The sequence below is a fragment of the Mchenga conophoros genome, linkage group LG4 (assembly GCF_057382185.1).
Source record: "Mchenga conophoros isolate Kocher_MC1m ecotype Shallow Benthic linkage group LG4, M_conophoros_male_GT1.1, whole genome shotgun sequence".
Classification (NCBI taxonomy): Eukaryota; Metazoa; Chordata; class Actinopteri; order Cichliformes; family Cichlidae; genus Mchenga; species Mchenga conophoros.
Window position 1 is genome coordinate 6194517 of NC_140529.1, and position 23122 is coordinate 6217638.

The 23122-nt window shown below is 41.7% G+C and overlaps 1 pseudogene across 1 annotated transcript in view; it reads left to right on the forward strand.

The window, feature by feature from the left end:
• LOC146575402 (uncharacterized) overlaps positions 1 to 23122 on the forward strand; it is a 52639-nt pseudogene that overhangs the window by 1951 nt on the left and 27566 nt on the right. The window lies entirely within an intron of this gene.

Here is a 23122-nt window from a genome sequence, read left to right on the forward strand (position 1 = left end):
GCTGCTTCTGTTTTAAAGATATTAATGGTCAAAAGATCGACCACCCACATCACCCAAATCAAACAAAATTGATGTCAAACGTTTGTGCTGCAAAAATTTTTGTTTGTGCTGCTATCATTTTAAAAATATTAATAAATGAATGTCTTAATGCGGGCTTAATCATCCAGATAAGTAAATCCCAAAAGGTTGATTCTGCAGATCCAGTTTGTGAATGATGGTGTTGAAAGCTGAACTGAAGTTCATGAACGGCATTCTAACGTATGAGTCTATAGTGTCCAGATGTGTGAGGGCTGAGTGAAGGGCAGTTGAAATTGCATCATCGGTTGAGCGTTTTGACCGGTATGCGAACTCAAATGGATCCAGGTTGGGGAAAAGAGATTATTTGATTTGATGCGTTACAAGCACTTCATAATGCTTGACTCCCTCAAGGTGGTGTCGGAGAGGCGGATGCTGTCCAAGATAAAGACAATGTTGGATAACACCTCCCACCCACTCCATGACATGCTGGTCAGTCACAGGAGCTCGTTCAGTGAGAGACTGAGATTACCGAAAAGCACCACTGAACGACACAGGAAATCTTTCCTGTCTGTGGCTCCCTGTACAACGCATCCACTTAACACATTGTTTACTGCTACAACTACACATGTTTCTTTTCCAGCTATTTATTTATGAGTGACTTATATCTATGTATGTATTGTACTATTCTTAGTTAGCGTATTGTCTGTCTTGTTAATGTTGGTTTATAATGGAGCACTGTAACAAAAAAATAATTTCCCCCAGGGATCAATAAAGTATTCTGATTCTAATAATGATTATTATCATTATTATTATTATTATTCATAAGGATTAATTGTTGTGTGTATGAGGGTACAGTTGTCCATTTGTTTGTTTTGTCTGTTGTGTGTGTGTAGGTGGTTGTGGGTGTGTGTATGTTCAGTCCATGAGTTTAATGTTGGTCAGATGTCAGGAGTTCAGGAGTCTGACAGCTGTGGGGAAGAAGCTGTTCCGGTACCTTGTGGTACAGGATTTGTAATGTGCTAGGACCAGCTGCTCTAAGCACTTTGTAATGATGGTGGTGAGGGCTACTGGGCAGTAGTCGTTTAGGCTTGATGGGTTGGAGTTTTTGGGCATGGGGACGATGGAGGTGGATTTGAAGCAGGCCGGTACCACAGCGTGGGCCAAGGACAGATTGAATATGTCTGTCAGCACTCCTGCAAGCTCCCCAGAACACGCTCTGAGAACACGCCCGGGGATGCCATCAGGGCCTGCAGCCTTGTGGACATTAATCCTGCTCAGCACCGCTCCTACGTCGGTGGGGGAGAGAGTCAGTGGTTGGTGGTCCGGCGTCACTTCTGCTTTGGTTGTAGTTGTTGGATTCCCTCGCTCAAAATGAGTATAAAAGTTGTTGAGCTTGTTGAGGAAGGAGGATGCGGGGGAGGGTTTGGTGGTCCTGTAGTCTGTGATGGTCTGGAGTCCTTGCCACATGCGTCGGGGGTTGGAGTTGGAGAAGTGTTCTTCTACCTTCTTTTTGTAATGGTGTTTGGCTTTTTTCATACCCCTCTTTAGCTTAGGCTGTACAGTAGGCGTGTGCATCTCCTGACCTGAAGGCGGTGTTGCAGGCCTTCAGGAGGAGAATGTGGCGTTAATGTGATCCGTAAAGGTTTCAAACTTTCCAGGCCTCAAACCACATGTGTGTTCTTCCAACTAGTAAATCTATAAAAGTAAGGCCTTTATGAAAGCACTGAATACATATTCAGGGTTTAAAATGTTCAATCGTGGTTTTGGTCGTGGCTATTATAAAGGCTTTATGGCTTTTCCTATAATACCTGGTGGGCCGGTCACTAGTCAAAATGCCTGGGCTGATTTTTTGTCCCAAACCAGCCCTGACTGATGCGCCAGCCTCCGGCTCACGCCAAGCCGCACACTGTCTACCCTTACAATAATCACACGGTTGCTGTAACAGTAAAGCTGCAGCTCTCCTGCTGCCAGCGTTACCCATCAACACAAAAACAACAACAGCACAGACAGCGCACAGGTTTTAAGCCGGCGAGACCTGATTGCAGACCACGACCTGCCACAATAATAAAGCATTTTTTAAATTTAATTATCAATAAATGATTTCTCCTAATTATGTACTGGTGTAGGAGCCATTCTTGGGTTAATACCTTATGTGGTCACTAGAGGTCACCTTTTTGTGTTTTGATTATGTAATGTAAAGGTATTTAAGGTAGACGCACGTAATCGGCGTCAGGTGTGTCATTGAGAAGGCAAACAGTTTGTGACCGTTGTGCTGTTATGCTATGTCGATACGGAATAAAGACCAAAAAGGACAAGATACATACTGCTGGATTTATTGGACTGTGAACTTAATTCATGCATACCAGTGACATCGCGTCATCCCCGTTAACGACCACCTCAGTGGCTTCAAGCGTAGGCTTAGCCTCTACAATAGAGTCACAAAACTTCTTTTTCTTTGGGGAAAAGTTTGTGCCAACTTCGCCGCGGTGTTTTGGAGACTCTGCGCAAACAGGAAAATTAAAGTCTGAGTGATCGATCGCCGCGGAGAGCTGAATGCCGTTTGGAAAGGTTACCGTGGAGGTTTCACGAGGAGCGGACAGCTGGACTAGCGGTCTGTCAGCTGACGACGTGGAATGCTTGGCGATTGTTCCGTGGATGTTGGAGAGGACTCAGAATTCTTCATCGGAATCAGTACGGCGCCCAACGCAAGGTATGAGTAGCGCTACTAATAAATGGCCATTTATAAAAGTGTGCACACTTATTTAAGAAGACGTAATTCCAATGCATTGGTGGTCAACCCAAATAAAACTGATTTATAAACAAACTTTCGCATGTGCGCATAAACCCTCAATACTTGATAAATATTTGAGTTTTGGAACATTTGAACTATGGACACAAATAAAGCTGCTGACAGGCCCCCGGAGCCTGCTGCAGAATCAGCTGTGCAAAGTAGCAACGCCAGCAAGGCTGGGACACATCCAGAAAAGGAAAAACGAGTGGTGAAATTGACTGCTAAGGCACTTGCAGAGAGACTAGACAGACTGCAACGTGATAGAAAAGCTAAATTAAATAAAGCTAATAATTTAAAAGAGAGTATAAGGGTCTCAATGGAAAAAAATGAAACTTCTATGGTTCAAGCATCATTCAATGATTTTGTTGGTTTGTGTAATGAAGCAAAAACAATTCATGGTTCATTGATGTGTTTGTTACCAGATGATGAAAAAGAAAAGCATGAAACATGGTTTAAAGCAAAAACAATGCATTATGATGAGTTCACTTATGAAGTGAAAGAATGGTTGTCAGGTTGCGAACATTTACATTTAAAGGGTGATCATGGTGTCGATGATGGTGTTAAGCCAGAGGACAGTGTTTCAAATGTTGCTGGTAAATCTTCAGTCACTAAAAGCTCATCTAGTGGTAAAGTGAGCACAACTTCTTCTGCCAAAATCAAAGCAAAAGCAGAAAAGGCAGCATTACTCGCTCGTATGGCAGTCCTAAAAGAGAAGCATGCTTTGGAGGAGCAAGAGCTAAAGCTAAGGAGGAAACGTGAACAGCTTGAGCTTGAAGCGTTGCTTTCTGCCTCTTCTGCAAAGTTAGCTGTTCTCCAAGCTGCTGAAGTTCAAAGTATATCTAACATATCGTCCAATGCTATGAATTCATATTATGAAAGGGAAACCAAGAAAACAGCTGTTTCAGCCACAGTCAAGCCTAGTACACCAGTCAATGAAGATAAACCTGCAGTGCAAATAGTACAGACTGAAAGCAACATATCTGCAATGATCCTGCCAGGAACGGAAATTGAAAGTGAGCCACAAGCTCAAACGGTCATCACAACGCAATTTCACAATGTGGATCCTCCATCGCCCAGGTCCATTCCTACAGCGGCAGAAGGACGGTCGGAGGACATTTGTACCATTTTACAAAGACAAAACGAAATAACTGCAACCCTTGTTCAGCATCAGCGTGCATCGTCATTACCATCCAGGAAAATACCTGTATTTGATGGTGATCCTCTTCAGTACATCTCTTTCATTAATGCGTTTGAACAAGGAGTGGAAGAAAAGGCCAATAAGAGGGACTGCTTGTATTATTTGGAGCAGTTTACAACAGGACAGCCGAGAGAGCTGGTACGCAGTTGTCAACATATGGCTGCAGGACAAGGCTATATACAAGCAAAGCAACTGCTCAAAGAACACTTCGGAAATGAATATAAGATTGCAACTGCTTACATTGACAAGGCGTTATCTTGGCCTGCAATTAAAAATGAAGATGTGAAATCATTGCAAGCATATTCCCTTTTCTTATGTGGGAGTTGTAATGTCATGAAAACATTGCAACATATGCAGGAACTGGACATGCCAGTGAACATGAAAATCATTTTGTGCAAGTTGCCATATAAAATGAGAGAGAAATGGCGAGCGTTTGCATATGATATATTGGAAACCTCTAAACACAGAGCTCGGTTTCAAGATTTGGTTGCATTTATTGAAAGGCAGGTGAAAATTCTTTCGGATCCTTTGTTTGGGGACATTCAGAATGTAACGTCAACAATCCCTGTCTCAAAGGCTGACAACAGACTGAAGTCACAACCAAGCAAACAAATTAAAGGGAACAGCTTTGCTGCTACAGCCACACCCATGAACATGAATAAAACCTACAGCACGGAAAGGCTGATTACTACAACAAGCCATGACTTTACAGTAAAGCCATCTTGTGTCTGCTGTACTCAACGACACACACTGGAGTAGTGTCAACAGTTTCAGCGGAAGAAGCACAGAGACAAAATGCTTTTTCTAAAGGAGAAAGGGCTGTGTTTTGGTTGCTTAGGTGCTGGGCACATAAGCAAGGACTGTGCTAAGCGTTTGATATGTAGAACGTGTGGTAAAGGTCATCCCACTGTCCTCCATATTGATAACAATGGTGTAATCCCTGAATGCTATGGAGAGCCCTCCTCTTCAAAGAATGTAAAAACTTGTGGTCATACAGGGGCCGGAAGAGAAAGCGGTTTGCTTTCCATTCTGCCAGTTCAAATAAAGTCTGTTAAAGGTACTAATGTCATACAGACATATGCTTTTTTAGATCCTGGCAGTTCAGCTAGCTTCTGTTCAGAGCACCTCATGCAAAAGCTAAATCTTGTGGGCAAAAGAACTCAATTCCTGTTACAAACGATGGGTCAAGAAAAGGTCGTCTCTGCCCACTCACTTACTGGTCTTGAAGTTTCTGGTTTAGGCAGCAATGCCTTCTATGAACTTCCAGAAATTCTAACACAGGAAAGGATGCCTGTCACCACGAATAACTTCGTAAAGGAAGAAGATCTGATCAGGTGGCCATATCTGTCAAAGGTTCAAATTCCCCACATAATGGCTAATGTGGACCCGTTGATTGGATGCAACGCTCCCAAGTTATTGGAACCATGGGAGGTCATTCATAGCCAGGGGAATGGCCCATATGCTATAAGAACAGCATTGGGTTGGGTCATAAATGGGCCCATGGAAGATGATAAAAGCAACTTGGACAGCGAGCACCCACCAACAGTTGTAAATAGGATATCTGTTTGTAAGCTGGAGGAGATGTTGAAAAGTCAATATAACTATGACTTTAATGAAAGGGTTACAGAGGAAAAGGGTTTGTCAAGGGAGGACCTTAAGTTCATGAAGATCATGGAAAAATCTGCAACAATGGAAGATGGACACTACTGTTTGAAGTTACCTTTTAAAAAGGATAACATAAAGATGCCAAACAATTTTTCCATAGTTAAACAAAGATTGCAAAGTCTACAACGAAAACTTCTCAACAATGAACAGTTGCATAAAGAATATAAAACCTTTATGGACGAGATGATAAGTAATGGATATGCAGAGCAAATACCTTCACAGCAGCTGTCTTGCGAAAATGGAAAGAAGTGGTACATTCCTCATCACGCAGTTTACCATCCCAGAAAACGATCTATAAGAATTGTATTTGACTGTGGGGCATCATTCCAGGGGACATCATTAAACAAGCAGCTCTTACAAGGTCCTAATCTCACAAGCACATTGCTTGGGGTTTTGCTTAGATTTCGACAGGATCCAGTTGCATTTATGGGTGACATAAAGGCAATGTTTTATCAAGTTAAAGTTGCCAAAGAGGACAGAGACTTTCTGCGTTTTTTATGGTGGCCAGATGGAGATCTGAGCAAGGACATAATTGAGTTTCGCATGACTGTTCATCTGTTCGGTGCAGTATCTTCCCCAAGCTGCGCCAGTTTCGCTTTGAGAAAAACAGCTGAGGACAATCAAACTGAATTCCTAGACAAGGTATGTGTAACGCTGAAAGAGAACTTCTATGTGGACGACTGTTTAAAGAGTGTGGCCTCCACCTCAGATGCTGTTGATTTGGTCAAAGATCTTTCAGCACTCTGTCAAAGGGGAGGATTTACACTGACCAAGTGGGTCAGTAACAATCGCACCCTGTTGCAAAGTATCTCTGAGGAGCAAAGGGCTAAAGACTTGAAAGAATTAAATCTTGACAGAGACAAACTTCCAGTAGAAAGAGCTCTGGGCTTGCAGTGGTGTGTGGAAACTGATACATTCAACTTCAAAATGGATATCCCTCAAAAATCCTGTACTAGGCGTGGAATGTTATCAATATCAAGTTCCATTTACGATCCATTGGGATTTCTTGCACCAGTCCTGCTGCCTGCCAAAGGAATGCAGCAGGAGCTTTGCAAAAGGAAACTGGGATGGGATGAACCAATACCCCAAACCATGTTGCAAAGGTGGAAAGGTTGGCTCAGTGATTTGCAAAGGCTTTCCCATTTCAAGGTTAAAAGGTGTATACAACCAAGAGGGTTTGGACCTCTCTCACATGCACAGCTACACCATTTTTCAGATGCTGGTGAATCTGGATATGGAACCGTGTCATATCTGCGCATGCAAGATAATAGGAAATCCATCCACGTCGCATTCTTGATGGGCAAGGCAAGAGTAACACCTCTAAAACCTGTCACTATTCCACGTCTGGAACTAACAGCTGCTGTAGTTGCCGTCCGAGTGGATCTCATGTTAAGGGCTCAGTTGAGAATGAAACTCGAGCAATCTATATTTTGGACAGATAGTACATCCGTACTCAAATATATAATGAATGAGGATAAACGATTCCTTACCTTTGTGGCAAACCGAGTCTCATTCATTACAACTGCAACTAAACAATCACAATGGAGATATGTAAGCTCAAAGGAAAATCCAGCAGATGATGCTACAAGAGGGCTCAAGGCTGGGAACGTTGTTCATAGCAGCCGCTGGATCGAAGGACCAAGCTTTCTGCAGAAGCCAGAAAGTGATTGGCCAACCAATTTAATGGAATGCTCCTTAGAACCAGAGGACCCTGAAGTCAAAGGTGAGGCCACAGTAAATGTTACTCAGGTAAAAGACTTGCTTGATGCTACATGTCAATTGATGGTGTACTTCTCAGACTGGAGAAGGCTCAAGGTTGCTGTTGCTTGGTTCCTTAGACTGAAGGCAATCCTTCGTTCAATGAGAGATAAGAAAAAAAGACCGCAACCTTACTCAGATAACCCAATTTGTAAAAGTACTACAAAGGAGAAAGTAAAGAAACCGCAGCTGTACAGACTATCTTCAAAGGATCTTCTGGAAGCTGAGCTTGCCATTATTAGATTTTGCCAGCAACAACGATTTGGAGAGGAGATTGCTACGTTGTCAAGTGGGAAAAGTTCTGTGAGCAGGCACAGCTCAATTTATAGATTAGATCCTTATCTTGACGATGAAGGCCTCTTAAGAGTTGGGGGACGACTGACAAAGGGCTCCTTACCAGAAGAAACGAAGCATCCCCTTGTTCTTGCAAAAGATCAACATGTAGCAAATCTCATCCTAAAGCACATTCATCAACAGCTTGGTCATAGCGGTCGTAACCACACCTTATCCACACTAAGGAGAAGATACTGGATCACAAAGGCCAACTCAGCTGTGAGGAAGGTTATCGCAGAATGTAATTTTTGCAGGAAATATCATGGAAAAGCCTTGGAGCAAAAGATGGCAGATTTACCCAAGGAAAGAATTTTGCCAGATAACCCACCATTCACCAATGTCGGAGTTGATTACTTCGGACCTATTGAAGTAAAAAGAGGACGAGGTACAGCTAAACGCTATGGAGTCATTTTCACCTGTTTAGCCAGCCGAGCAGTGCACTTGGAAGTGGCTAGCTCTCTAAACAAAGATGCCTGCATTAATGCTTTGCGCCGTTTTGTGAGTCGAAGAGGTCAAGTCGCTCACATCCAATCGGACAATGGAACCAACTTTGTCGGAGCAGACAGAGAGTTAAGGGAGGCTCTTGAATCGCTGAAACATACCCAAATAGCAGATGCTTTGCGACACATTGGAATAAGATGGAGTTTTAATCCGCCTGGAGCATCACATCATGGTGGAATTTGGGAACGGATAATTCGTATGATCAGAAAGATTCTGAGATCCGTTCTTCAGCAACAACAGTTGGACGACGATGGATTAAATATGGTTCTATGTGAAATTGAAGCAATTTTAAATGACAGACCCATCACAAAGCTTTCTGATGATCCAAAAGACCTAGAGCCACTTACACCAAATCACATCCTCCTGATGAAAGGAAAACCATCTTTACCACCCGGACTATTTGACCCTCAGGATATGTATCTGAAGAGAAGATGGAAACAGGCTCAGTACATCTCAGATCTTTTTTGGAAACGATGGATACGTGAATACCTGCCTTTGTTACAGGAGAGACAAAAATGGAACCAAAAGAAGAAGAATCTAAAACCTGGAGATATAGTCATTATAATGGATTCTTCTGCACCACGTGGTTCCTGGCCACTTGGAAGAGTTCTGGAAGCCATTCGTGACAAAAAGGACTTGTGCGATCTGCACGTTTAAAAACAAAGACTAATATTCTGGAAAGACCTGTAACTAAACTTTGCTTGTTACATGAGACTGTAATCTAAAAGTGTGTTATTTATGTTTATTTATGTGAATGTATAGGTCTAAAGTAGACTGTATTAGTGGCTCCTTATTTTCTTTGTGATTAGAATTGCCATGTCTGATAGCCATTTCAATTAGGGGCCGGGGTGTAGGAGCCATTCTTGGGTTAATACCTTATGTGGTCACTAGAGGTCACCTTTTTGTGTTTTGATTATGTAATGTAAAGGTATTTAAGGTAGACGCACGTAATCGGCGTCAGGTGTGTCATTGAGAAGGCAAACAGTTTGTGACCGTTGTGCTGTTATGCTATGTCGATACGGAATAAAGACCAAAAAGGACAAGATACATACTGCTGGATTTATTGGACTGTGAACTTAATTCATGCATACCAGTGACATCGCGTCATCCCCGTTAACGACCACCTCAGTGGCTTCAAGCGTAGGCTTAGCCTCTACAACTGGATTTTAACTATTTAATAATAAAAAAGGAAACATCACAAAAAACACTTAAGGTCATTGAAACTAATAGCGATTTAGCAATTCAATCACGCATCCACCTTATACGATAGGGCGAGCGTGGCTCAAGAGTTGGGAGTTCGCCTTGTAATCGGAAGGTTGCCGGTTTGAGCCCCGGCTTGGACAGTCTCAGTCGTTGTGTCCTTGGGCAAGCCACTTCACCTGTTGGTCAGAGGGCCCAGTGGCGCCAATGTCCGGCAGCCTTGCCTCTGTCAGGGTGGCTGTGGCTACAATGTAGCTGCCATCACCTGTGTGTGAATGGATGGATGACAGGTTGTGTAAAGCGCTTTGGGGTCCTTAGGGACTAGTAAAGCGCTATACAAATACAGGCCATTTACCATTTAGCCTTTTATACAGCATTACAATTTTTGAGATGAAAAAGAGTTTTACTTTCATAATCAATGGCACAACTTACCCTGCACCGGGGCAAGTTGTGCCGCAAGACCACTTTTTTTCAGGAAGCTACATTTCTTAAAAACTATATTTCAGATCCATAGTGATTGTTTCCCGGGAAGTTTTGGTTGGAAGCTTTACTGTCATGGCCTCACTTTAAAGTCACTTTAAGTAAAAACTCACCCCACTCTCCCCTACAGTTTGTATAAATTCACACTGAAGACCAAAATACTCGTATGACACAAATGACACACGCACTAGGAGGAGACAGGGGCTGACCTAGGATGAACAAGCAAAAGTACCAGATATACTGTATATACTCAGGATATTCAACTAAAAACTAAATATTTTTATTTTTAAGTATATTCAAATTTCATAGTACAGAATATCTATTTTACCTGCATTTCATATTCACTTCACTTGCATGATTTCAAGTAATAAGCTCGATGAAACACGTAATAGCAAAACATAAACCCAGTGTGTTTAAAATTCAGTACTGCATGATGTCATTTCTTACAATATTATTTCATACTAATAATATGTGTTAACATTTTCAAATATGCACTGCTTCACTGTTTAATAAATGTATTTCTACTTTAATTGCTAATTATTAAAATAGCATTAAATCCATGTTGTGGCTCATTGCTGTTGTGTGTTGCCATGTGTGACAGTCACTATTGCTTCTTTTCATGCCTACGTGCTGTGGATGACAAAAGTTCAAGGATCACTAAAAACACAGAAAATAAGTTGTTGGCAGTAGCTCAAGAATTCACAAGCTGTCAAAAAATAATAGAAATGTCTAACAGGACGAACTTTTGTCGCAATGATATTTTTACATCCAAAGGGTGAAGAGTTGAGTTCACAGTCTCATTTGAATATTGCGGTGAGAGAGAAACCTGGCCAAAAGTAAGTAACGTCACTCAGGAAGCAACTTCTCTTCAGGAAGAGCAGTCTGGAGATTTCCTTCCTGAAAAAGGACATCAGCTATGTGAACCTATCTAGGTTTTTTCTTTGCCTTGTATGTAAATCAAGAAACAGATAGCTCCTGTTTTTCTTGCAAAACAGTCTGGAGTAGAGTCTTTCCATTCTGCAGGAATTGCAGGGCAATGACCTGTTCATACTTTCCAGCTCAGCAGCCATACCTGGTGACACTTTTGGCAGTTCAGTGAGAAAAGAATTTAGGAAATCAGAGTCCCCTGTATACTCCGATTGGAAGAAAGTTTTACAGAAACCAGCAGCAGGAATCAATTATCTTCCTCTGCCCGATTCTCCTCTCCAATTCAAAAAAAGAAAAGGTGAGAAGGAGCATCCATCAGGGTGACATTCTGAAACCTACTGCGTACCACAGCAACCCTACCAGACACGACCAGCAGATTCACTAAAGCGGACTTTTTATTTTTAAGGACCTCAATATGCCCTCGTTATCCTGTAGAATCTGCTAAAGACTGCTGCTCCACTCACTCCCTGACATGAACCCGTCTCTTCCAGTCAGCAGCATTACCCTCAGTACTGTGTGGTTCCCGGACAAAGGTGGCATTCGTTTTTTTAAGAGTTCAATTCAATTTTATTTATATAGCACCAAATCACAACAAAAGGCGCTTCATATTGTACTGTAGATACAGAGAAAAACCCAACAATCATATGACCCCCTATGAGCAGCACTTTGGCGACAGTGGGAAGGAAAAACCCTCTTTTAACAGGAAGAAACCTCCAGCAGAACCAGGCTCAGGGAGGGGCGGGGCCATCTGCTGCGACCGGTTGGGGTGAGAGAAGGAAGACAGGATAAAGACATGCTGTGGAAGAGAGACAGAGGTTAATAACAGATATGATTCAATGCAGAGAGGTCTGTTAATACATAGTGAGTGAGAAAGGTGACTGGAAAGGAAAAACTCAATGCATCATGGGAATCCCCCGGCAGCCTGCGTCTATTGCAGCATAACTAAGGGAGGATCCAGGGTCACCTGGTCCAGCCCTAACTATATGCTTTAGCAAAAAGGAAAGTTTGAAGCCTAATCTTGAAAGTAGAGATAGTGTCTGTCTCCTGAATCCAAACTGGAAGCTGGTTCCACAGAAGAGGGGCCTGAAAACTGAAGGCTCTGCCTCCCATTCTACTTTGAAATACTCTAGGAACAACAAGTAGGCCTGCAGTGTGAGAGCGAAGTGCTCTAATAGGGTGATATGGTACTACAAGTTTATTTACACTCAACAAAAATATAAACGCAACACTTTTGTTACTGCTCCCATTCCCCATGGGATGGACGTAGAGACCTAAAATTCATTCCAGATGCACAATATAACCATCCCTCCCAAACAGTGGTCACACATCAGTCCAAATGTGTGGTAGTGGGCACATCTGCTATATTGAGATAATCCATCCCACCTCACAGGTGTGCCACATCAGGATGCTGATCTGACATCATGAGTAGTGCACAGGTGTACCTCAGACTACCTCAGACAGTTAAGATAAGTGAGATATGTGGATAATTCTACAGAGGCTATATAAAGTGCTGGTGGTTGTGAGTCAGTCCATGTTATTATTGTGTGTTTGAGGGTACGGTTGTCCATTGTGGGTGTGTGTATGTTCAGTCCATGTGTTAACTTGGGTCAGATGTCAGGAGGCAGAGTTCAGGAGTCTGACAGCTGTGGGGAAAAAGCTGTTCCGGTACCTGGTGGTCTTAGTCCGGAGGCTCCTGTGGCGCCTCCCAGTAGGCAGGAGGGTGAAGAGTCCATGTGATGGGTGACTGGGGTCTTTGCTGATTTTCCCAGCCCTTTTCAGACACCACTTCCTGTAGATGTCTTTTATGGCAGGAAGTGGTGCTCCGGCGATGCGCTGGGTAGTTTTCACGACCCTCTGCAACGCCTTCCGGTCCAAGGCAGAGCAGTTCCCGTACCAGACTGTTATACAGTTGGTCAGGATGCTCTCGATGGTGCAACGATAGAAGTTCACCAGGATGTCTGAGGACAGGTGGTTCTTCCTCAGAGTCCTCAAGAAGAAGAGGCGCTGGTGAGCCTTCTTGACCAGCTTGGAGCAGTTGGTCGTCCAGATGAGATCCTCGGAGATGTGGACTCCCAGGAACTTGAAGCTGCTCACACGCTCCACAGCCGTCCCCTTAATGCGGATGGGTGGATGTGGGTCAGCATTCCTCCTGTAGTCCACGATGAGCTCCTTGGTCTTCTCGGTGTTAAGCAGCAGGTTGTTTGTGTCGCACCACTCAGCCAGACGATCCACCTCCTCCCTGTAGGCGGCCTCATCGTTGTCACTGATGAGGCCAATCACCGTGGTGTCATCTGCAAACTTAATGATGGTGTTGGAACCATCAGCAGGTCTGCAGTCGTGGGTGAAGAGGGAGTAGAGGAAAGGGCTCATCACACAGCCTTGTGGTACACCGGTGTTCATCGTGATTGTAGATGAGCAGCGGTTATCCAGCCGGACATGTTGGGGGCGGTTGGTCAGGAAGTCCAGTAACCATTTGCAGATGAGGGAACTGATGCCCAGGTCTGTCAGTTTCCTGATGAGTTGTGAGGGGTGGATTGTATTGAATGCTGAACTGAAGTCTATAAACAGCATTCTGGCGTAGGTGTTTTTGTTGTCCAGGTGTGAGACAGACAGAGTGCAGTGCGATGGAGACTGCATCCTCTGTGCTCCTGTTCTGGCAGTATGCGAATTGGTGGGGGTCCAGGGTGGGGGGGAGACAGGATTTGAAGTGTGCTAGGACCAGCTGCTCTAAGCACTTAGTGATGATGGGGGTGAGTGCTACTGGGCAGTAATCATTGAGGCAAGATGGGTTGGAGTTTTTGGGTATCGGGACGATGGAGGTGGATTTGAAGCAGGCCGGTACCACAGCGTGGGCCAAGGACAGACTGAATATGTCTGTCAGCACTCCTGCAAGCTCCCCAGAACACGCTCAGAGAACACGCCCGGGGATGCCATCAGGACCTGCAGCCTTGTGGACATTAATCCTGCTCAGCACCGCTCCTACATTGGTGGGGGAGAGAGTCAGAGGTTGGTGGTCTGGTGTCACGTCTGCTTTGGTTGTGGTTGTGGGGTTCCCTCGCTCAAAACGAGCATAAAAGTTGCTGAGCTCGTTGAGAAAGGAGACATCAGAGGATGCGGGGGAGGGTTTGGTGGTCCTGTAGTCTGATGGTCTGGAGTCCTTGCCACATGCGTCGGGGTTGGAGTTGGAGAAGTGTTCTTCTACCTTCTTTTTGTAATGGTGTTTGGCTTTTTTGATGCCCTTCTTTAGATTAGCCCTGGCTGTGCTGTAGGCGTGTGCATCTCCTGACCTAAAGGCGGTGTTGCAGGCGAAATATTGAAATATTGATTCCTCCAGTACAAGTTATTTATGTTCTAGAATTGATTCTCATATTAAAATATCGATATTTTAGTAATTTGGAGTAAATTTGTAGTTTATCATACAGGAACACAGTGGAAAGAAACTATATCATTCGGATCATCTAACCTTAAAGGAATTACTTCGTCTTCCACCTTACGGCAGTGTAAATGTGTCGCAAAAACATTACGTTTTTGTACAAAGTATCGGTATCGTCGATACCACCCTGAATTGTACTTAGTATCAGATCGGAAAGGAAATCAGTGGTATCGCACATCACTACTGCATGCTCCTGCTCTGTGGAGGTGTGTGTGTGTGTGTGTGTTTGGTTTTTTAGCCGTACTGACAAACCTTTAAGTTTAGTGACCAACTTCTGGGTTTTGTTATTTCCTTTCTTTTAAAGGTGATAGTGGCTTTTCAAAAGTCAAAGTAAACTTTATTGTCATCTCTGCTATATCCAGTGCAGTATACAGAGAGACAATGAGGCTCAGTTTACATCAGTGCAAAAACAAGCTAATAAATCGATATAAAAAGGAGAAGAAAATAAATAAATTTATGCATAAGAGTTACAATTAGAATTTACACTTTGGTGTGGTTTAAGGTGACTGGTGTAGCAGCTTGTAAACCCGGAGTAAAGAAGATTGTCCATAGAGCAGCATCAATTGTCCATAGGTCAGCGTGTCTTACAGGGGTAGTGCTGTGTAAAGTGCAAAAAAGTCAGATCACAGATTGTATGGGTGTGTGTGGTGGGGAGAGAGGGAGGGCTGATAGTGAGTTCAGGAGTCTGGTGGGTCAAGCACGATGCCTGCAGCCTTACTGATGCAGCGGTTTTGGAAGATTTCCTGTATCACACGGAAATGCAGCTGGTCAGAACGCTCTCTATGGTGCCTCTGTAGAACGTGGTGAGGATGGGAGGAGGAAGGTTGGCCCGCTTCAGGGGTCACAAGAAGTGTAGGCACTGCTGGGCCTTTTTGGTGATGGAGGTGGTGTTGGTGGTCCAGGTGAGGACGTCTGAGATGTGAATTCCTCTTGATGCTGTTAACAGTCTCTACCATGGAACCATGGATGCTGAGTGGTCTGTGGGTGGAGCGAGTCTTCCTGAAGTCAACGATCATCTCCTTGGTTTTGTCCACGTTCAGTGACAGATTGTTTTTGCTGCACTAGAACGGCATCTACTGAACCTCATCTCTGTGTGCTGACTCGTCGTTGCTGCTGATGAGTCCAACTACGGCTGTGTCGTCAGCAGGGTTGGTCAAGTTACTTGAAAAAAGTAATCAGTAACTAATTACTGATTACCTCCCCAAAAAGGTAATCCCGTTACTTTACTGATTACTTATTTTCAAAAGTAATTAATTACTTAGTTACTTTTTAAAAACACGATTTACAACCTGAATAGGTGATAAAGCGATAGATCTTTCAGCCCAATTCTACTTTTTCTGCATAATCCATCATACAAAATGTAATCAAATGGAAACGTCTCTTTTTTTTAACTTGTTTTATTAGTTTTAATCTTTTAACTTTATGCATCAAGCAAAAATTAAGTTATATGCACCATTCTCTGACTGGAAGAAATTTGTTTAACATTTAAACCTATTTAAATAGGATTAATTTCAGGGATAAATTTTTGGATTAGCTGCTGGATTAGCTGCTGGATTAACAACCTTATTTTAAAAATCCTGCAGCTATTCAAATTAGCCACACCGTGGAATGTAAGGAGCTCTCTGATTGGTTGGATCAACAGCTAATCCAAAAGTTAATCCCTGAGCAAATAGGAAAAGGAATTTGAAATGCAGTTTATTAAAGTGCAATTGGGAAAAGGGGTTGGAAATGAAGTTTATTAAATTAGAATTGAAAAATGTTTTTTGAAATGAAGTTTTTAAAAAGCATTTTAAAAATCAGTTTATTAAATTGGAATTCAGAAATGAATTTACAAATGGAGAATTTATTCTACAATTCATTATTTAAGCGCAGAATTCTTTATTTCGATGAACGTGGCTGTTGTGGTCCTCCATACTTTAGTAGAATGTAACAACCACCCATCGGCCTCATCCAGATGCAGGATGAATTTTTAACTGAAAGCGAGCCTTTATTTTGGTGGCTGTACAAAAAACACTTCACAGCAATGAATGAAGGGATGAACTGAAAACACTAACAAAACTAAACTGGGTGAAGCTACACAAAAGAACATGATGAACAATGAAAACCCTAACAAACACCTGAAACCAGGAGCCCGAGCCATGAAACACTGAGGAGGAAATGCAGTAGCAACATGGAGGATGACGAATCAGCAACAAACAGGTGGCAACAAACAGGCTTAAATACACAGCAGGACAACAAGAGAATGGGGAACAGATGGAGACACAGCTGGGGCAATCAGATCACTTATCAAATCACTGAGAATCACAAAGCTAGAAACACAAAAGACTAAACTCTGGAAAACATAAAATCAAAGGAAAACCAAACATAAACACTGCAGACCCAGGACCATGACAGATGTGGCGTGAACCGCACTGACTTTAGCATAATTAAGAGTTTTGTAGATATTAACAAGCATCTTTTATAAGGTAGTAGTTGATGATAAAGTTCCAATCATTGTTATTGAAGTTCAGCCAACAGGTTTCGGAATGATACATTAGGAGAAAAGATCTTTGTTAAAGGCATTTTATTCTCTCTTTTTGCGTGTATAGAAGCATATATGTTGAATATAAAATAAGAAGCCCTTCTCTCAGAATCAGCAGCACCAGAAAATAGTGTATGTAAGACTGCAGCAGTATCACCATGAGTGTAAAGATTTAAAAGAGGCACTTTGCAGTTTTACAGCCTTAATCACTCAGGATCAAATTACATAATGTCAGCAGGAAACCACTTAACCACATCCAAAAATAATCCATCCTTCCTGCCTCAAATCACTTCCTGAAATCACTACAAACGTTGACACAATTCCTACTGCCGATGATATAGAAGATGCAGAAAAGCAAAGGCTCCTTTAATATAGTGATGAAGTCTACTCAGCGTGAAATCATTTGGTGTAAGTTACACTGCAGAAGTTTTACACTGCACTACATACTGTACATTAATGCCACGGTTTTGCACAATATCCAACTACACACCTCTGTATATTTTATATATTTTATTTTATTGTTTACTCTATTTAATTTGTAAAATATACACACACACACACACACACACACACGCACACGCACACGTAGTAAGTAGTAAAAAAAATCTAGTATACACATCCAGTAATGCATATACTATTATATATTGTACATATATTTATTAGTCTCAGATTTAGCCATTCTTATATTTTGCTTGTTTTACATTATTGTATTTTGCACAACTCTGTTGCTTGTGAAGCTCACACACAAGAATTTCACTCACATGTACTGTACTAGTGTACCTGCACATGTGATGTGACAATAAAAGTGATTTGATTTGATTTAAATCAGCTACATTAATCCTTTCTAAAAGTGTCATGTGAATGGCATTTTCTATGTATTTATAGAAATACCCTGCAACTTTAGGGCAAACTGTTACTGTGTTACAGAGGTTTTGCCAGTGGGTAACATGCTGGCAGAGGTCACACACAAAGCGAATAATGTATATTAATGGGTGAAATGCTTTTAATGTTTTAATGATTATTGGACAAATAATGCTGAAACTTATACACAAAAAGACACATCGCAGTGTTGGTATGAATAGCAAAACCTGACATTTAATTGGACAGCACAAAAAAAAAATCTAAATCTACCACAGTTTCTGCAAAATAAATCATAGAGCCCGTTGACTGTTTTGCATAAATTAAAAGGAAATGTGGCAGTGTATGAAAGTGGTCAGTGCTGAAATTGCTAAATGATAGCTGTAAAAATGAAATGTACACTTAATTGTAGCATAAAAAGTCTATCCACCCAGGAACTCTCCTGCTGACACGCCCAGGAACTTATTTGGTCAGTTATGTTGAAACACTTTTTAATTAGCTGAACTTTCAAAAGTCAGTGCTGGGACATAAAACTGTGCCTAGTTCTTAGAGAAGGGTGACAATAACAAAAACAACAACGCTTTAGAAGTGGCTCTGTCCAAGAATAAAGTTTTGTTTTGCCTTTCATTGTGAAAGCAAAGATGCGAACAGTATCTGATATATGAATAGTGGGAAGACAAATTGAACATGTTACATTACAATTTGGAAGAGTTGACCTCTGTTAAAACTGCTGAGCAACTCTTTTATATTTCCCCATGAGTTTTGCATGACTGCAGTATTTCCATTATTGTGTGTGTGTGGTCTCACAGTCAGGAAGAAAAACAGGACACATTTTTTAACCAGCCACACTAGCAGTCTGCCACTTTAATTCGTTTTGTCCGAAACTTGATGAGGGTCATGGTTTCATGTTTTGCCCAAGGCCCTCTCTAAACATGAACAGAAAGATTCAGTGAAGCAACTGCAGCCAGATTTGTGTTTTTGTCTTTTATTCTCACGACACGAGTACCCTACTAATGTCCCAGCACCTCTAGCATTTACTTTCTGCATATGACAGCCTCATTACTTGTCTGACCTCAGCTTGCTTGAGACACTTGACTCAGTGGCCAACTCTGATATCACCCTATATAATCCTCCAATTGCACATTTTAATCAGTCAAAAGAGGACTTCTGTGCCACTTTCTGTCTCTTTTTAAAGATCAACTAATTCCTTGGCACTGATACTGAAGTCCCGCGAATGACTGAATTCTGCTTGGACTTCACAGGACAGCATACATGTGTCTTTGTGTTTGACACTACTAGTCTGTGGCATGAGATTATAGCAACCAAGCTTTCTGGACATTCCCGGGTTTCAATTCATGCACAAAGGAAGTTTCAGTACTCAGCGGTGTGAAATTGTGATCATGGCACATACTCAGTTTCATATTCTTACAGAAGTAAAAAAAAAAAACCCCACAAAAATCCGATTTAGATTGTCTAAAAGAAAAAGAATGATTTGTGGAAACGTAATCTTTTGATACTTTCTCACACATCAAAAGAAAATTGATTTACTGAATTGGTAAATGGCCTGTATTTGTATAGTGCTTTTCTAGTCCCTCAGGACCCCAAAGCGCTTTACACAACCAGTCATCCACCCATTCACACACATTCACACACTGGTGATGGCAGCTACATTGTAGCTACAGCCACCTGGGGCGCACTGACTGTAATAAATCTTACAGCTGATTTACAGTCACAGTAGCTGCAGGCAGGCTGTGACTTGCCTGCAACTACCGTGATATTTAAAGGCTTGTATAAAGATAGTTGTTTTGATAGCTTCTTTCTTGGCAGAGAGCAGCATGGCAGACAGATGAATAAAACACAGGTCTACTTCAAATAACTTTCCTTCTTGGGTCTCTGCCTCTCCTCACAGGTCTGTGGATAGAAACCTGTCTTTACAAATAAAGGCAGCTTTTCATAGCAAAACAAATAAAATAGAATAAATACAAATAAAACAAAATAAAAAACAAACACAAGTAATTTCTAAACAGCCTAGAGGCATGCAAGGATAAATCTTTCATCAGAGAACGCTGAATGATCTCTGACTGATGCAAGCAGAAATATAAACGCAAACGCCCGCACAGACACGCACAGAAAATGATGAGCGAGCAACATGTTTGAGTCAGTGACGAAGAGCTGGCACTGAACAGTGTGCTTTCTGTCAGGGACTGATTAAACCCAGCTTTCACAGCTGGGTTTAATCAGCTTCAGGAAATCAGCCATTCTCAGCAAAACTGCATAAAAACTCTTCTTTCTCTGACAGATGAGGTGTAGGATTTCACACACATATTTCTATATTGAGTCATTGATTACAGTCAAGAAACTTGTCTTATGTTCCCTAGCTCTGTGTTGTCATTTACCGTCCCCCAAAATATAATAAGACTCTCATTGAGGATTTTGCTGACTTTTTCGCATCTCTTTATTTAAATTGTGATCGTGTTCTTATCACTGGCGGTTTTAACATTCACATTTGTTGTAAAGATGATGTGTTTGCCAAGGATTTTTTAGCCTCTTTTAATCTCATCCTGTGGGTTTGTTTGGCTTTGAGGGTCCTCGACGTCTTGTTCGCATAATCAATCCTGTGACTGTGGCTGAATTTTCGGCTGCTTTCTCCAAATCTGTTCTTCCTGACATTGATCGTTCTACACCCTCTCCAGTTGATGATTTTGCCAACTCCTTCCTCTATACATGTTCTTCTTTAGAATCAGAATCAGAATCAGAATGGGTTTATTGCCAGATGTTGAGGTTTACAACATTAGGAAATTGCTGCGGTGCTTCAGTGCAGACAATAAGAATTAAAGTGCTATGTAGAAAGAAAGATATGTGCATGAGATATACATGAGATATATACATGAGAATAAGAATTATGAGTGCTACGTAGAAAGATATATACATGAGTGCAGGTGGTGATCAGTGCCAAACATATATACATGAGAGTAAGAATTATGAGTGGACGTTGTGGCCCCTATAAAGGTAAAACAGCTTAGAAGCTGCCCTCAACCATGGTTAAATGACTCTTTACGTGCTCTACGGCGCATTTGCCGCCAAGCTGAAAGACGGTGGAAAAAAGATAAGCTCCAGGTGTCTTTTGACCTCCTTTGCAGGACCCGCCTGGAATTCCAGAAATCTGTTAGGTTGCATAAGGCAGGTTTCCTGTCGGCTGTCATTACGGATCACAGTCACAATCCTTTGCTGTTCTCTTTATACTTGTTACCCTTGGGCCGAATCTTTGACTAATACAATATTTCCTTTCATTTTTACACGGATGACATTCAAATCTATTTTGAACTTGCTGAGGATGTCACGTCGTCGTTGCAACACTTTTTTGATTGAATTTTTCTTTATTTGATTTTGAGTGAAGTTGAAAACTGTTTACTGAGCAATTACCTCATTTTAAATGATAAGAAGACAGAAATTGTAATCTTTGATACTCCCATCCCTCGGGCTGAACTAACTGGTATTACAGTTCCTTCAAGTTGGACAAACATGTGTCCTCTGTAGTTATATCTGGTTTCTATCAATTACGTCTAAACTCTCAGACCAAGCCCTACATACCACGTAAGGACCTGGAAAAACGTATCCATGCCTTTGTTACATCAAGATTAGATTTACTGTAATTCCCTTTATACTGGTCTCCATTCTGCCCTTATTCACAAACTGCAGCTCGTTCAAAACACTGCTGCACGTCTCTTAACCGGAACTGGTAGGTGTGAGTCTATTACTCCAGTTCTCTCCGACCTGCACTGGCTCCCTGTTAAATTTCGTATTGATTTTAAAATTGTATTGCTCACTTTTAAAATCATAAATAACACCGCGCCCAGCTATCTTAAGGGTCTCCTCAGCTTTTATACCCCTGGGAGAGCGCTTAGATCAGCAGGCCAAAGGCTCCTGGTGCGACCTAGATCCCGCCTTAAGACCGGAGGTGGCCGCGCATTTGCCTCTAATGCACCCTACCTCTGGAATAATCTTCCCCAAGCTGATTCAATTCAATCTTTTAAATCTCGATTAAAAACGTATTTATTTAGCCTTGCCTTCCCTGCCTCCTAGACCCTGCATTTTTAACTGTACTGTAACTTATCTTTTTTTGCTTTTATTAATGTTGTTATGTTTTAACCTTAGCCTTTTGACTTGTGCCTACTATGCCTGGTATCATTGGTTCGTTATGGCTCCCACCTGTTAGTATATTCTATTTGTGCTTATATTATTATTTTATTTACTTGTATTTATTATTGCTCTTATTTGCTTTCTGTGAAGCACTTTGGCATACATCTTGTTTTTACATGTGCTATATAAATAAAATTGTATTGTTTTGTATTTAAATAATTTCCCCCAGGGATCAATAAAGTATTCTGATTCTGATTGATTTCAAACTTTCCTTTCCTCTCGTCTTTCTTGATCATTACTTCCTCATACACTTTCCTTTTTGGGTCTCTGCCTCTCCACACAGGTCTGTGGATAGAAAACCATCTTTACAAATAAAGGCTGCTTTTCGCAGCAAAACATAATAATAAAATAAATAAAAAATAATGCAGACTTTAGTGACTCTAAAACATTAGTGTAAACAAATAAATGTGCTGTACATTTACTCTGGATGTCTGCATTTCCAGGTGGGCTTCAGCTTATGACAAAGTTCGACTGCTTTAATAATAATGGATTGCATTTATATAGCGCTTTTCGGGACCCCTCAAAGCACTGTACAATTCCACTATTCATTCACTTCTCACATTCACACACTGGTGGAGGCAGCTACAGTTGTAGCCACAGCTGCCCTGGGGCAGACTGACAGAAGCGAGGCTGCCATATTGTGCCATCGGCGCCCCCACAACTCTTGAGCCACGATCGCTTTACATATAGGACATGTTTATGACCACAAATCTACAAACCTTTGGTCCAGTTTGAGCATTGCTCAGTCTGACACTGGGGAGAATTTGCTGGGGCGTCCATTCTCTGGGAAACTTGCAGCTGTTTTTAATTCTTTCAACATGTAGAAGTGTTCTCAGTGTAGAGTTCATAGTATTTGAAAATGGCCTGAAGATCTTTTTCCAAACTGATGACCGACAACAGTTGCTTATCTAAGATAATCTGATGCCTTTGGCACATCATGCCAATGACTCACACCAGCCACTGGGGATCATGTGGCTGCTAATGGAAGTAGCAGAATGAATTCTAAAGTGTTCAGGGCTATGCTCTCTGCTCAGGTTATGGGTAATAGCAGTAACTGTGATATATTTGTTGAAGGTGAAAAAATATTTTTTATAGAGATGCACACTATTGAAGTTTATAAAAGTGTCTTTTTTTTAAAAACTGGCATCACTTTATCAAGAATTTCCTGAATACACATATTGTCATCAGCACAGCCACATTACATTTTTATAGTTGAAAAACACCTTGAGGTTCTGCTTA